This window comes from Amborella trichopoda, chromosome 13 (assembly GCF_054954075.1).
Source record: "Amborella trichopoda isolate Santa Cruz 75 chromosome 13, AtrichopodaSantaCruz75HAP2 v2.0, whole genome shotgun sequence".
Lineage (NCBI taxonomy): Eukaryota > Viridiplantae > Streptophyta > Magnoliopsida > Amborellales > Amborellaceae > Amborella > Amborella trichopoda.
The window spans coordinates 1,185,001-1,202,116 of NC_142348.1; positions in this window are offsets into that span (position 1 = coordinate 1,185,001).

The following is a 17,116-nucleotide window of genomic DNA, read 5'->3' on the forward strand; positions in this document are numbered from 1 at the left end:
TCTCATCAAGGTGCGTCTAATTAAAATATTTAAAAAATAATTCAGAAAAAATAATTTTCGAGGGTATTTTGATCAATTTATTTCTTGTAAATTACTTTTTTGATATTTTTACTAGATTATCCTAATTTTGAAGAACACACACCTAAATTTTGAAGCTATTTGAATTCATAGGAAAAAATTAAAATTTAAATACATTAATAACTACTATTGTTTATATTAGAAATTTCTATTTTACCTTTGAATAATTACATAAAATACCCCTTGAAAAAACATTACTACACTATAAGATAAAAGTATCTAAGTGTCCAAAAATGTTACGCACTTTAAGGGTATATACTATTAAGTGGTCTAGCCTAACAAAACATATATATATATATATATATATATATATATATATATATATATATATATATATATATATATATATATATATATATATATATATGAGAAAAGATGGGATTAGCCCACTAGTTTATATGAACATATGAGCCCAACAACCTAGATTGAATCTGAGCCGATTGGATGATCACGGATGTCCAATAGTACTTGAATTTTATTTATTTATTTACAAATCCAAATCACTTGAAATTTTAGTTATGCGTTCTTCTCATCAAGGCGCACCTAATAAAAATATAAAAAAAATATTTGTGAAAACTAAAATGACCAAAACACCCCTTGAAAAGTTTTGGGGGTATTTTGGTCAATTTATTTCATGTAAAATATTTTTTTTATATTTTTCGAATATTCATCTATTTTTGATGAACACGCGCCTAAAATTTCAAGTGATTTTGATTTGTAAAAAAAAAAAACTAAAATTCAAATACTATCAGACATTTGTGATCTTCAGATCGGCCCAGAATCAATCTGGAACGTTGGGCTCATATGTTCATATGAGCTAATGGGCTAATCCCATCTTTTATATATATATATATATATATATATATATATATATATGTATATATATATACACACACGACAAATAACAGCATATCCTCTCATAGCATGGAGTACAATTGGACTATATAAATGATTCTTTAAGACCAGTCTCCTTGAACAGGCCAAGGGGTTAAAAAATCAGAATTGGGCTTTGACTTAGCATGGTCCAAATCCGATAAAGTAATTACTGTATCAAACTAGGCTATACTGAACAAAATATCAAGATTTTGGGTTTTTCCATCCAGATCACCAGCCTCGAGGTAGTTCGCGAGTTGGCCTAGCAATCACTAAATTGGTCAATCTATAATTTATCTAAGTCCTTATGAATGACGTCTTAAATGCCTACTCTTTTCTTAGTCCGTTGGCTAAGCTCCAATCTTGGAAACTACCACAAGAAACAAAGAAGGAAAATAAGAAAGAGAATAGTAAGCTGAGAAGAAAGAAAGGAAGAAAGAAAAACAATAGGGAGACTTTAAGAAGCCTTGGAGAGTCAGTGAATTGATCCCCATATTGTCTCAATTGAGACCTTGTACAAGTAGAAAGAATGTAAAGAAAATAACTCCATGACAACAACCCCAACAAACCTAAGAGTCAATAGAAGGTGCAAAAGAAATTATACTTGCATAGAAATTAGAGAAGATATGAAAGACAACCTTAGCACTGAACACTTCTCTTGTAACTTTCATTATCTTAATGAATATCGCATTTAAAAAAAAAAAATAGCACTGTACACGAGAGAGAGCCCTCTACAAGATTACAAGGGATATGGAAAGAGAATCTAAGCGCTTGACATGATGAAGAGAGAGAGAGTTCAATCACTGTATGGAAGATGCAGTTTTAAAAATTGTCATTCGGTACTATAGCACTTTCTTGTTATGATAACAGTATCATACTAAGGTGGATGTTAAATTATTCATTTACCTTACATTTAAGACCAAAAAAGTAGAAATCACAAATTCCAGATGTGACCATCACAAGTTCTATCGATGACCATAGAACTTATGATGGTCTCACCATGAAACTTGCGGCACCCATTTCTCTATAACAGTGTTTGTCTTGCAATGAACAAAGAAAGTTTGCAGAAGCTAGAGAAAGAGAGATCAAGCACTCTCCAAGTTAAGACTACTACAAGGGTATATAGAGAGAGAAACTCCATATAGAGAGAGAAACTCCATATGGAGAGAGAGAGTCCAAGCATTCTACAAAAGGGATATGATAAGAGAGAGAAAGTCCAAGCACTCTACATAAAGAGATTCCAAGCACTCTAGAGGCATAAGGCTAGAGAGAGAGAGCCCAAGCACTCTACATATAAACTCATTTATGAATCGTTAAAGAGAGCAGTGTTCGACCATTCGTGCGAGTACATTTGGACTTGCAAGAGTAACTCGGGTTCGCCGACCCATCGAGGTCAAGTATACCCGTTTCCAATTTGGGGATATTTTAAAATTTTTTAAAAAATTATAATGAATTTAAAAAATAAGAAATCTTTTTGTAATAGACTTTTCATATGTTTGACAAAAATTGAAAGGTATTTTCACCATGAATATGTTTTCCGTCTTTTAATTTTATTTAAAAAATGCCTCGATCACAAATTGATTTTCAAAATCTACTTTACTATTTTTTCACTTCATTTAAATACGCTTTGTTAAATTTTATTTAAAAAATATATATATATATATTTTTGGTATTTTTATTTTTAAAATTTTATAACTTAAACAGTACTCAATCTAACCCGATTCAGTAACTCAGGCCAAGTACTAGGCCCGAATCGTTGAATCGAAAGAGTCTAGAGAGAGAGAGAGAGTCGAGCACTCTCATAGAAGTCATGGAAGTCCTCTTTACATCGTCGCCGATTATTTGACGCAAGTTGAGGTGAGCTTAACCCCAGGTGTGGTAACCCAGGTGGGGCAGGATTTTAACCATAGTTAGGGTTTCAGGAGATCACGTGTGGTGTCCAAGTCAAACGCAAAACTCAGGCCGTCCAATACATTTCTGCCACGTGGAGGACGTCACTTTCATGGGAAGCGGTCAACCCCCCGGAAAACCCGGTTGAATTTAGCTGCCCGACTTGACCGGGGTTCCGTTCGGGCAGAGCCCGACTTTACCCTGAAACTTGAAAGAAGAAACCCCCAGAGAGAGAAAATTATATAGATTTTAGAGAGAGAAAGTGAAAAGAGGAGAATGGGTCGGTCCATTGATGGGATAGGGTGGAACTCCATGTACGAAGAATTTTTGAAAAATTTTAAAATTTTGTAGTGAGAGAAAGAATGAGAGAAAACTTTAGAGAGAGAGAGAGAGAGGGGGTCAGTTCGTAGGTGAGAGAGAAAGTCGTCTTAGGTCCTAACTCTAAGGAATGCAGGGCTTTTTCTAGTTTTTGGTACAGAATTGAAAAGAAAGCAAAGAATGGCGACAAATTTTTAGAGAGAGAAAGGGTTGTGTCATGGATGTGGGTGATTGTCCAAACTCTAAAGTACGCGGGATTTTGGGGGGGGGGGGGGGGGGGGTGGGGTGTCAGGTGTGTCGATGTAATTTTGGGCGCGGAAAAAGGGTGGGGATGAGAGAGATCAGGTGTGTCGATGTAATTTTGGGCGCGGAAAAAGGGTGGGGATGAGAGAGAAAAGTGGTAGAGCGAGAGAGAGATTTAGAGAAATGGAGGCAAAAATGGGAGGAGACAGTTGATGTGATTGGTTGTCCTTCGAGCTAGGGATCCATTTATTCACCAACTCGTACCACTTTGAGAGTGTCAGGGTCACACGTTGCCATCTTTTATTATCACCACCTCTTTCTCTCTCTAAACTTCTCTCTCTAAAATTCTCTCCAATTCTCTCTTTCCATCACCTGCTTTCTGTCTCCATCTCTCTCTCTCTCTAAAATTGTTCTCTTTCTCTCGCTACCATCCCCTGTCATTATCTCTCTCTTCCATCCCCTGTCATTATCTCTCTCTTCATTCTCTCTCTAGACAAGCCTTGGACTCCATGCCCGCCCGCAGAAGCTCTCTGTCACTACTACCAACTTTCTCTCTCTTACCATCACCTGCTTTCCCTCGTTATTATCTATCCTCTCTCTCTCTAAACGAGCATCGTGTTACAAAGTTTCTCTCTCTCTTACGACGATAGCTCTCTTTCCCTTTCTTCCAGGTTTCCTCTCTTCCAACGCTCACATCATCTCTCTCTCTCCTCGGTTTCCACTTCAACGCAACGTCATTTGGGTCTTCATTTTCCCCGTCTGTCTCTCTCTTCCCACTCATTCAGAGTTTCCTGTCATCTATCCTTCACGTCATCTCTCTCTCTCTCTCTCTCTTACTCTTTCGAGTTCATCCTCTCCCAACAAACACCTCATGACTCTTTCTTTTCTCTTCTTTCCCTCCCTCTCGATCCGTTTTTTCCAGTCATCCACCGTTCACATCATCTCTCTCTCTCTCTCTTAATTTCTCCCATATTTCTCGTCCCTGGTTACATGTCCCACTCTCTCTCTCGTTTGTTTCTCTTCTTTATCATTCTATGTCTCTGTGAGGTTTCTCAAATCCCGGATTCTCTACTTCTTGTCCTCTCTCTCTCTCTCTCTCTCTCTCTCATCTTCATTCTTAACCTCCGGTCTAGAGAAATTGTAAGACTCCAATCAAGCGCCAGAGTACACAAAAGAAAAGGAAAATAATGCTTTCTTTACTATAATTACTATTACCTTGTGTACAAGTAAATATTGATTAACCAAAATGTGATAATGATATGCATATATAACCAACCAAACCTTCTTCCTCATTTACTAGATGCTTACACATACTAAATTTATATGAACTTTTTCTTTCTTTTTATTTATACTTTAAATTTGTGAGAACTCTTATTCCAGTGTTAGAAAACAAGGACAGGGATCAGGGGTCTCCAGGATCTCAATCCTGAGTCAGTTCTGCAGGCTCTGTCGAGTCTGTCAAAAACTCGTCGAATCTATATGAAAAATAATTAAATATCGTAAACAGGCTAAACTTAGCCATCTCCCATTTATTTGGTTTAGACATTCCTATCGAGCCCGAGTAACTCGCCCAAATTTTAATCATAACTCGCCCAGTTTTGGAACACACATGTATTGCAAATAGTGAGCCTCAACATCACTTGTACCTAGAAATGAAAAGGTAGTCTTTTTCCATAAAAATTAAGTGTTGAGGAACAAGGACTGGGGTAGTTAGAGTGCCTAACCCAAGTTGAGTCATAGCGATCCAGATGAATCAGTCAGATCTCAACCATTTCTAAACAAATAAGGGATTGTCCATAAACAGACCATTTATCTTTTATGATAAGATATAAAAGCCGATCAAACTCACCAGTTTGGTTCTAAATATTCGAGTAACTCTGACAATCCAAGTCGAACTCATCAATTTTACCACAAACTAGTAATTCCACTTTACAAGAAAACCTACCCTAGTAAATTAATTTGTCATATTAAAGTTTTTTAACTTGTTCATTACGACATATTTAGGTCCTTGTGCTCCTTCTCAGCCCTTAAAGATTAGTCCCATTTTATTGATCCAATGGAGCTTTGTCATTTTTGAAAAGACGAAGCAAACCTAGGCCAAAGTTTTGGCAATTTCAAAATAATCCAACAATAGTGCGTACTTTGACCAAATAAAGTAGATTAACAAATCATAACTAGCATCTAAGGAAGGCAAATTTTGATTGGTCATGCCAATAATCAATTGGTCCTTTTGAATTTTATAGTTTTCTAATCCCAATATTGACCGATAACTACGGAAGATTAACATTAATTGAATTTTTAATCTTGGTATGATCTAATCATCATTTTATTAGTCCTTCCCTTCCACCATCAAAACCATATAATTAGATGTAAAACTACATTAGGGGCACAAATACACACTTTTTCTATTCTTTTGACTTTATTAAAACAAAAAGTTTATATAGAATCTCAACCTTATATTGTAGAAGTAATGAGAGTCTCAAAAAACCATCAGAAAGAAGTTGTTTTGACCCTAAAACCTTTCTAATTGATCATCTCAACCTCAATATGTATGTATAAGGACAAAAATAAAAAATAAAAAACAAAAGATTTTAAATCCTAAAAATAGTGCATCTTATAAGACATTATACAGCCAATCCATTTTCAAGATTTTTTAAGTGTTTGTAAATATGCACTATACTATTTTTAAAATTTTAAATTTTAAATCTCAAAATTACATGTGAAAAAATATTTTTTGGCTATCCTAAAATATTTCAACACCAAACTTACATCTTTCGTAAAAGTTTAAAGGTGCACCTTATTGTGATTGTTTAAGGTTGACACCTCTTCTAAACCCCTCCCTCTATTAAATCAAGAGATTCTTACATTAAGATCTAGAATGAGTTTGGGGAAAACCAGGGTCAAAAACACAATAGTCATTTTGTGTTAATGGAATATTCAAAAGGAGGACAACAAGTATGATACCATGTGTCATGTTACATGAGCCTTTTTTTTCTGATGGTATTGTTTTTATTTTTTTGTTTTTTATTCTATAAGACCAATGTGCACTTTGTGTAAACCTTTCACATAAACAATTTCTTATAATAGCTTAAGGGAAAACTTTTTATGTCCCCCAACAAATTAAGTGAGAATTTCAACATCATTAAGTGAGCTTTATCCCATCTATTTGGGTTGGCTTTTCAAGATTCACAAAATAGACTCGATAAAAGTTTTATGCAGGCTGTCAACCTAACACACCCTCCTCTCCTTATGCTTGACACCATTATGATCGGCATAAGAGAGGGACCACCTAACAACGATGGTCAAGACTGAAATCGCAGCTAGGTAAAAAAAAAGGCCATGCCATTACACTGCACTACTTTTCGTTTGGTGGCTGAGGGCCAACCGATCAAAGATCAAATCAAATGCCCAGGTACCCAGGCACCGGTATTGATATGTATGTAGGGAGACAGAAGTTTTCTCCTAATTTACAAGGCTCCATATAGTGGGTGCATATTTATAAACAATTTTTTTTTATTTACTTGTTTGTAAACAATTTTGTTAATTTATTTATTTGTAAGCAATTTTGTTAATTTATTTATTTGTGTTTAATGCGTTTGTCTTATAGGTAGCCAAAAACAGGTATAAGGTCTTTGTGTTCATGAATCCATTAGAGAATATAAAGCCAAGGGATATGGAAACAGCCTTCAATATAATCATATGATATTGAATACTTTTTCTCTTACGTGATGCCCAAAAATGAATAATAATTATGTAGATTTGAAACAACACTTGAAATATGCCATATTGGGATAAAAAATTAATGACCCTACTTTTATTCGATAATTTCAAATACTATAACAATAAATAAGCATTTGAGGCTCTCTCTTATGTATGCATTATTTCTATCTTTTCTATTTTATCAGTCCCAGTTTACTGGGCCCCTAATCATAAATTTGATTAAGTCAATACTATGATAGGCTATAAGAATAACATTTGCTCTAGGAAAATAAAAAATGTGGAGATCAATGTCAATGGATTGCTCACCCAATCCCCAGATTAATAGATTTAAGTCATTAAGATAGAGAGGGTTTCTTTATTTGTCATAATTATTTTTAATTGCTCATGATCTTTCATAGATAAGAATACATTGTGAATATTGTGCTTTGACTTTTAACATAAACTAGTTTTGTCACTTGTTTATTTTAATATACATCATCATTTCAAAATTATGGAACTAAGCATATACATGCTGAGTATCTCATAAAAAGTTATAAAGACTATAAGAGTAATATTAATTTTCTAGTTTGACAGAAAAATAGACAAGGTAGGTATGATTGATAATGTAGAGTAGCATTCCAAGCCCACCATTTTACATAATGGCATTACTGATTCAAAATTGATCAAGTGAAGTTTTATAAATAATAAAACTGCCAAGTTATTATAAGATATTTCATGGGTTAATTATTGTGGAAAGTTTATTATGTTTCATGAATAACTTAGTGGAGCTTCAAAACACAACTGAAGTCTTTAGTAATTTATTCAAAACAATGTTCATGAATAAGGGATATTATCATACTCTTTTATCCAGTGTCATGTCTTCTCTTGCAACCCATCTGTTACAGTGTAAATGATTATGAGATATACTGCTCATATAAAGAGTTACTCAATTCAATTTGTTAGAGCAAATTGCATAGAATGCAAAAACTATAACTTAAAGATTTTGTTTACCTTTATTAAGGTGGTTTTTCTTTTTTATAGATCCTCATAAGGAACCAAATAAATGAGGACAATTTCATATAAATTTCTTTGCAAATCTATTCGATGAGATAAAGTAAGAACCAAAAAACATATTATAAAGTCCCTTTGTGTACTAAGGACGCATCTCTTTGTCAATTATAAAAGCCCCAACGGCATTTTTTAGTTGATTTGGCTCAGGTTTCGGGATTTAGGGTTGAGTTTCTGATTAAATATTCTTCCTCCTTGAGCAAATTCATAGGTTCTGCATTTTTGGACATTGCTTATAATCGAGTTAACCCATTCTTGATGGTCAAGGGGTTCAACCCACAAGAATGGGATTGTGGTTGTGGTGGTAGCACCATTAAAGGCTCCGCTACCAGTTTAAAGTTTCCTTTTCCACTAACACATTCGAGAACCACTAACTATTTCTAAAAACGGATCGTGACCGAAATTACCCACTGATCTACCAAAAAAAAAAGGTGGGGGAGGGGATTCAACCCATATCGCTTTTTTCTCCTATCATTTACACAACTCTGATTCTTAACAAATAAAAATGTTTAATATACATGTAAACCACTTGAATTAAGACATGTATGGAAGTTCTATTAGTCTCTTCTAAGCATTATTTTTAGTGGAGTTTCCACTATAAACCACCTAATTAGGGCCCACCTTCAAAAGTATTATGCCAACTTTCACGTTGTTCTGCAACAGACTTCTTCGATTCCTAGAAAAATGCTGGAGCCTCAAGGACCATGATTACCTTGCCTATAAGATCCTCCTACAGTTATGCCATGTTGAATATGTGTTAAATTTTCACTCTTAGGGAGGGTCATACTTATTTTTAAATTTCTTTTATATTTTTGAGGTCGGCTTTGAAGTTATCAACATTATTATCACAACATGAAGCACTTATTATATTATAAATACCATTAGCCACTTAGAATCTCACCTTCTATTTAATTCAATAGGAAGCTACAAGTTTCCTCAAAAAAATATTATTTCACTCTACACACATCCAAACATTGGAAGGTGGCTTCTCTTTTTCTAGTACTAATATACAAGTTGGGCATCGATGAGTTAGAAGAGGGACCACATTAAATTAGTTTTATGTCATATTCATTACATGGATTATGCTCCTTTATTTAATAAATCAAAAGAAACCCAACCATTATTAGAGGAGCTTAAGGGGTACCATGATGGTGATGGGATCATGTGGTTCATGATGAATGCTTTGTATCCCTTCTCATTAAACCTGAATCTATGGCCTAAGCATCCATTCCCTTGTTTACTCTATAAACAAGAGGACATCTGCCACTTGTTTTATGTATAACTTTGAGGAAGAAGAGGATATGTGACAGAGAGAGACAGATCTTTAGAGAGAGAAAGCGAAAGAGAGGGAGGTGGAGAGGGGGGAGAGAGAGAAAGAGAGGGGGTGCTTAAAAGAAGGTTGAGAGAGAGGGAGAATGTCCAAGGTTAAAAGAAGCTTCTAAGGTATTATTTTAGTATTTGAACAAGCAGAATGGAACTAAGGGACTTTCACTTCATAGGGACTTTCACTTCATATAAAAAAGATTGAATTTGTGGTTCAAGATAGATAGATAAATAGAGAGAGAAAGAGAGAGAGAGAGGCTGTCCAATGTTAAAAGAAGTTTCTTAAATATTGGTATGATCTTCAACTAGTGGACCTGAACTGAGGGACTTTCACTTCATATAAGAAATATTAAAATTTGTAGTCTTTATGCCCTTACACCTTTTGTGTTTGTTATTGGATAAATTGAATATTAGAGAGAGAGAGAGAGAGAGAGAGAGGATTGTCCAAGGTTAAAAGAAGCTTTTCAAGTATTGGTATGATATTTCAACCAGCATAATTGAACTGAGGGACTTTACTCCATGTAAAAAATATTAAACTTTGTGGCCTTTAAGCCCTTGGACCTTTTGGCATTGTTATTGAATAAATTGAAGCTAGTTAGTTAACTAATTTAATCTTATACTACAAGGAAAAATTAATAAATAAGAACATAAATAAAGAAAAGAAAGGCAAAAGAAAAAAAGCGCACACACAACCATATATAATATTAACAGGCATAAATTAATGGTAGTAAATCTAAGTAAGTTGTGTACTTGCAAGGGCAAAGCCATCAATGGATTCATGCGACCCGACAAGAGAGAGAGCGAATGGAAAAACCTAATATTTGACGCGAACATTAGAGAGAGAAACTTAAAACCTACACGAGTGGCGCACGTGGGAATCAGAGAGCACTGAATCCAAAGGGGTTTCCATGTGCGCGTGTCATTATTAGCCTCTTCACCCCACGTGAACCTATGTACCTTGGTTTTAAAACCCTCATTTCCTCAAATAATATCTATGTTAGCCTCTGCAAATGACATGAGAGTTTGAGACCATCCATGCATGTCTCCTGTCCTAATCGCAGGTGTGAAAGAGGCTACCATATGTGTTTATAGTAAATCTTTGGTGCAATTTCTTCTTATGTTTAGGAGGATTTTTTTTTAGAAAAAAAATAGAAGATAGAAAATTTCCTTTTTAGAAGGAGGCAGTGTGGTTGAAGCAATGGTTATATCCACCACCATCATTCGAGTCTTATCTCGACTATTTAGGATTCGCAAACCATCTTTGTATCAATTAGTATTTTGAAAACCCAAACACTAAATCACACTCTTGCATGGCTGGGGACAAGTCACTCAACCAAATCCTAAATCGGCGTGCCGATCGATGCATTTCAGCCTAAATAATGAAGAAAAGATATAAATCACCAACGGTAATAAAAAGTATTTTATGCATCTTAATGACGATGGACAGATTGCTGTTGAGCTCTTGAAGAAATAGAGCTCAAATAAAAAACTCACCAAAAAAGCAGAAACCGTTAGTCAAGTGATGAACCTAGTAGAAACCACAACTTTTGGAGGTGGTCTGATCAATTCAATTCAGGGGTTCAAACTCTCTAGAATCAAGGACTTTTCTAATCCTAAGTCAACTCGGGCAATTCTAAGTCTAGCACAAACGTTTTTCAGTCGCTTATAGGCACATAGGTTGGACACTAAAGAAAAGATACAAAGAGATGTTTAGCATTCAAACAAAAAGGCACCCATCACCTCAAAAAAATGTAAATAAGGCCAACTCAGGGTGTGCTATTGGTCATTTCAAAGTTAAAAAAAACTTTCCTCTTGACTTCGAACAATTAATGACAAATTCCGATCGTGCAATTTTGCATCTGATGGTTTGAAGTGATTGTGAAGTTTGATTGTGGTCAATCCAAAAAAATACTTTTGAACCGACCATCCTAAACGTTTCCTTTTTAGTAGTCTTTTTTTTTTATCTAACCCAGCTCCTTGTGAAACAGAGAACTGAGAATTGGTATAGTTTTTTACACCACGAGGGACGTTTCAAACTAATTTATATCGAATTTGTTTATGAAAAAAGACTTTATAAGCCAATGGGCTTATACCATAGCGCAAAGCATTTTGAAAAATAGATGCCTATTGGAGCTCAAATTTTGTACACATGTAGCTATCATCTGGTCAATAAAAATAAACAATTTCCCATATAAAATGGGGAAAACGGACCCTCTATTTTCGATGAACGCAGGTTGTCCATTCGGTAGACAATAAGTCTAATCCTTCAAGAATCCAAAATTAAATTTCTTTATTTCTCAAATCCAACAAACATAAAATTTGAGCTCTAACTATGAGTTTTGCACCTCTGCTTATATTGTAGCTATGAGATAGACAATTCAGAGAAGAACAAACATGTTTCGATCAGGTCAAATGAAGACTAAAAAGAAGATAAAAACTTTTCGAGGCATAGTAAGGCATTTTTGGTCATTTTATGAATTCATGAGGTTAAATCTTACTGGAATATACATTGGAAAGAAAGGGATAATTCTCCTTGACAAAAATTGAGATGAAAGAAAACAAATCGACTCCTTGGACCATTAGCTTTAAGGCCAAATTATCCAAAAAAACTATCCCTAGGAGAATGGAATTTTCTCTATAATTTAGAGCCCAACTTTCTTTTCCATATGTATTTATTCACTCTAGGCACCTTGTTCTCTTAAGCTCTTTTATAGTAAACTACTAGGCCAAAAAAGTATTATATTTCACTCTTTTGAACTGTTTTTTGTTGTTGGTAAAAAATAAATATTGTTTTATTATGATTATCTTCTATAAATATAATAGCATTAAGTGTCACTCCAAAATGGCTTTGAGGTTCAAGAGTGTGAATTAATTTCAGTAATTTTATGCGTAGCAGTTGAGCTCCCAAGTTCAAAAGTGTTGGTTTTCCCCCTAAAGGTTTTTTAATCCTTTCAAAACCTTTAATTAAGTAGGATCTAATAAGAAAGGGCCATTAAAAGAGCATGAAGAGAGCTCCTCTCTTATGTAACTCCCCTTTCATTCACCTTGTAAAGCAAAGGTGAATTATGCTCTCTCTCTCTCTCTCTCTCTCTCTCTCTCTCTCTCTCTCTCTCTCTCTTAAAGCAAAGGTGAATTATGCTCTCTCTCTCTCTTGTAAAGCAAAGGTGAATTATGCTCTCTCTCTCCCTCAACTCCCCTTACAAATGTACTTGTTCTCTCTCTCTCTCTCTTGTAAAGCAAAGGTAAATTATGCTCTCTCTCTCTCTCTTGTAAAGCAAAGGTGAATTATGCTCTCTCTCTCTATCAACTCCCCTTACAAAGGTACTTGTTCTCTCTCTCTCTCTACTCCTCTTACAAAGGTACTTGTTTCTGTCTCTCTATTTCCCTCTGTCTCTCTGGTAGTCAAGGGCAGCAGCACCTCTTTCTGAAGACCTTTAGCATTTCATTTACCAATAGTGTGATCTAGTGTTCTTGTGGCCTAATTTACCTCCCATGGCACCTACTATGACCTAAATTTAATGCAGAACTTTGTGAGCAATAAGATAAAGTGAGGTCTAGTTTCTATCTCATAGTATATTGCATAATTTATCATCTCTAGGATTATGGGAGCACTAAGATAAAGGGAGTTCTTTAATTTCTCTCTCAAGGTATCTAGTACAATTTAATATTTGTTAAATGAGGGCACTAAGAAAAAGGGAGGGCTAGGGTCCTTTCTCTCACATGGCACCTAGTGTAGTTTATTATTAGTTGTGGAACTAAGAGAGCCATTAATAAAAGCATGCTTTTAATTATAGTCTATGGTCCCAATGTTCTTTAAGAGTTGTCCAATGAATCAGGCACATGAAACTTCAAAGAATGTGAGAGATGATAGATGCTGGTTAGAGAAGGACAAGAGAGAGAATGCCTTGTCCACTGTGTAGATTCGCCTTGTCGAAAGGAGGAAAGTGGGTGCCTTGTGCTTGCACCTAATCACTCTTTGGCTTATTCATTTGGTATCCTATGCGCATTTAGAGTCAATTTTGTCATTTTTGAGAAATTGTTATTTTATTTTTTGAGAAATTGTTATTTTTAGCCATAAGAATTGAACTTGAGATGTTGTGTTACGAATGTCAACTGTTAATCACTCAAACCCAAGTCCAAGTCCAATTTTTGTTTTATTTTATTTCAAATATAGAGGAATAATCCAGCTCGCAACTCATGCATGGCCGCACTGAACATGTATGAGTCACTATTTTAATTACCAAAAATGATTTTCAGAAACAACAGGCATGTAGCTGTAGGTATAAACCAAGCCCCAAAGCATAGAGCTAGAGTAATTTTTTAGTGATTGGTTCTATGGGAATTAGACAATCCTATTTGGTCAAAATACTTAGCGACAAACTCCTACATTGAGTAACATTTGGGGGTCCAACAAACTCCTTTTTGAAGTGCGTTATGCTCATAGGATTATATGATTTTTCCTTTAAAGAAAATATCTAAGGCTTGATGAAACTTACAATTGTAATGGTGCTCAATTACATTAAGAGTCGATGAATATATTAAAGTTGCTCTAGATATTTATGAATTAGACTCAAGCAAAGAAGGAATAAAAGAGATTTTAAAATAATTTTTTTATGCTTTTAAAACTAGTATAATCCTCAAGGAGGAGTCAAGAACACTATGTTTTGTCAAAAATTCACATTCCATGAGAATATGGGATGCCAAATAAGAAATCCAAAACAAAACCTTTTTAGATTAAGAACTGAGAACAACGTCAATTTCTGGAAAGTGTACAATAAGACTATTTATTTCCTCTACAAAAAGGTCATTGTGACACCTACCTATCAAATGCGAAATCAGTGGCTATGGGTGCGCCTTGAACCACACATGAAATATGAGAAATTTTTCTGCACTTATAACGAGCATTGTGCACCATACAATTTACACACACCATACAATTTACACTACGTTCCCCAATCTACCGTGCACAGAACAATGGCACTCCAACCATCTAATTTGTGTGTTGCCGCTTGGGGTGTTGTGACCTTTGTGTAGTAGAAAACACGATGATCTGATCGTATTCATAGTATGTTCGGAACAGGCCAGAGCTAGGCAGGGCTAACCTTGGCCCCAGCTCTACTCAAATCCCTATAGGGCTGACCCATGCACGGTCGAGCCAGATACGGCCATAGTGGCCTTAACCTAGTCTAGTTCAGGCCAGTCCTAACAGACTCGTAGAGCAAAAAAGAAGAATAAGAAAAACAAAGGACTAGGGCAGGCCAGCCCTGGCATAGCCTTAGCCCAAACTCACCCCTTGGGCCATAGTCGCTCAGCCCTAGGCCCATGTTTAGGCCCTAGTTTTTCAGATCGGGTTACGCCCATTGCCACACTATTCATCTAAAATAACCATTAGAAGAGGCTACAAGAAAAAGTGGGAGAAAGAAAGGGCGAAAGTTTGCCTTGGGAAATTCCAAAATTTCCCAAATGCAAGGACACTACCAGCATCGGATTGTACATTTATCATTTCATCCTCCAATCAATTCAATGGTGTAATACCCAATAAAAATTTTAAGGAAAAAAGTTTATATGAGGTATCATCTTTATACTGTTGAAGTAAAAAGCACCTCGAAAATCCTTTAGAAGAGAGTGTTCTAACCTTTGAAATGCTCCAAGTGATTATCATGACCTTTAAATTTATAGATATAAAGAAAAAAAAGAATTTCAAATTATTAAAATAGTTGTAATAAGTTATTTGTAACGTCAATTTTCAAGATTTTTAAATTTTTATATATTTATTCAATTTATACCATTATTGAAAAATTTTAAAAATTATAGCTAGAGATGAAAACAGAATTTTAAGCCATCATAAGGTTTAGGATACTAGAACTACACCTCCAAACAAAATTTAAAGATACGTCTTACTTCTATAGCATAAGGAAAGCGCCTTATATAAAACCTCACCTAAAAGTTACAGCACAAAAGAGGTTCGAGAGCTCATTTCAAGAACGATTCATTAAAAGAGATTCATCAATAATCCAACCTTTTAGAAAGAGATTGATGGGTGATGGACCCAAGTACCATTTCATTCAAAAATCAGTAAAACTTGATACTTGTCTAGTCAAGAAGAAAAATATTCACTAATCATTTATAATATGCCTAAAATTTCCTTATAAAAGTTTATTTATGTCAAATCAAACTATGAAAGGAGACTGATAAGTGTCATCTCAACATTCTTTTGAAATACTTTAGCCTCTAACTTGCACACGAGTGCCTTAATCATTTAAAATTTTTTAATTTTACATTTAAAAATACAGTCTCTTGGAAATCTAAATATACATTAGATATAGTGGCCAATTAATAGATAAATGATCTTATGGGACCCTATCTCATTTATGTATTGGATCCCAAATGGTTACTATTAAAATTGACACATTTATAGGAAAGTTATCACATGAGTGAAGAACTTGACTTTTCTATAGATCCGTGTCAAATTTAACGGTAATCTTTTGAAGTCCTAGAGACATAGGTAGAAAAAAATCCTATAAAATCATTTTTCTCAATTAATATTATAAATTTAATTTGTCAAATTTTATATAACAAGTCCTCCACTATTGTAAGTTGTAACTAGATTTGTGTGCACATGTTCACAAACCCATACATGATAAAGGTTAGAAACAACTTGAAGTACAATGGATGCATTTGTAGTTGGTTTTACACGTGCGTCAACACACCCAAGATACGGCATGCGTTGACACTTACAAATCTAAACATTTTTTTGTCACATTTCTTATAATCTCACTATAAAAATATTCATCAATTACTTGAAGTTACAGATCTTATTTTCTTTAAATAATATACGGATGTGTCATGCCTAAAAGTGTCTAAAAGAACAACTCTACTATAACGTTCCTCAAGCTAATATCTGTGTCAAATGCCAACACATATCCATACATTCGTAGAGGAAACAACACAACTGAACCCATATTTACTGATAAGCATCATTAACTCATCTAGTTTCTATATGGCCACACGATGGCTTGGTCCTAAAAGAAACAGAGGGAAAACAAGTTATAACTTAGATTGGAGAAAGGCATATCTATATAGTTAACAGTCATTGTTCGTGTGTCACGAGTCGCAGTGCTCACAACCTTAGTGCAAACACACCAATTAAAACACGAACATACACATACACACAGAGTGATGTAACAAGAAGGCTCTCATACTTGAGAGAGAGATAGTTAGAGAGAGAGAGATAAGCTGCAACAAGAAGGCTTACATCCTTTAATGACCAATAAACCATCACTTAGAAATTTAGAATGCAATGTTTTGTAGTCACATGCAATAGGCTCTGCATGAACAAAAATGTGATTTGATATTTGTGGCACCCGCACAATGAATGCATTTCATTTTTTTGCACAGAAACGAAAACCCTGATTCCCCATTATAAGTCTCCATGTAAAGAGCTGTACATTTTTTTATCCACATGTTAGAAAATGAGATTACAGTAAGACATATGACTGGTAGTGAAAGGACATAAAAAACCAATCCCTAGTGTTTTCAGGTAAATGGAATTATTTCTTAGTTCTATTACTAGCTCCCACCAAAAATTTGAAGAAAAAATAATAATAAATTGGATATATATATA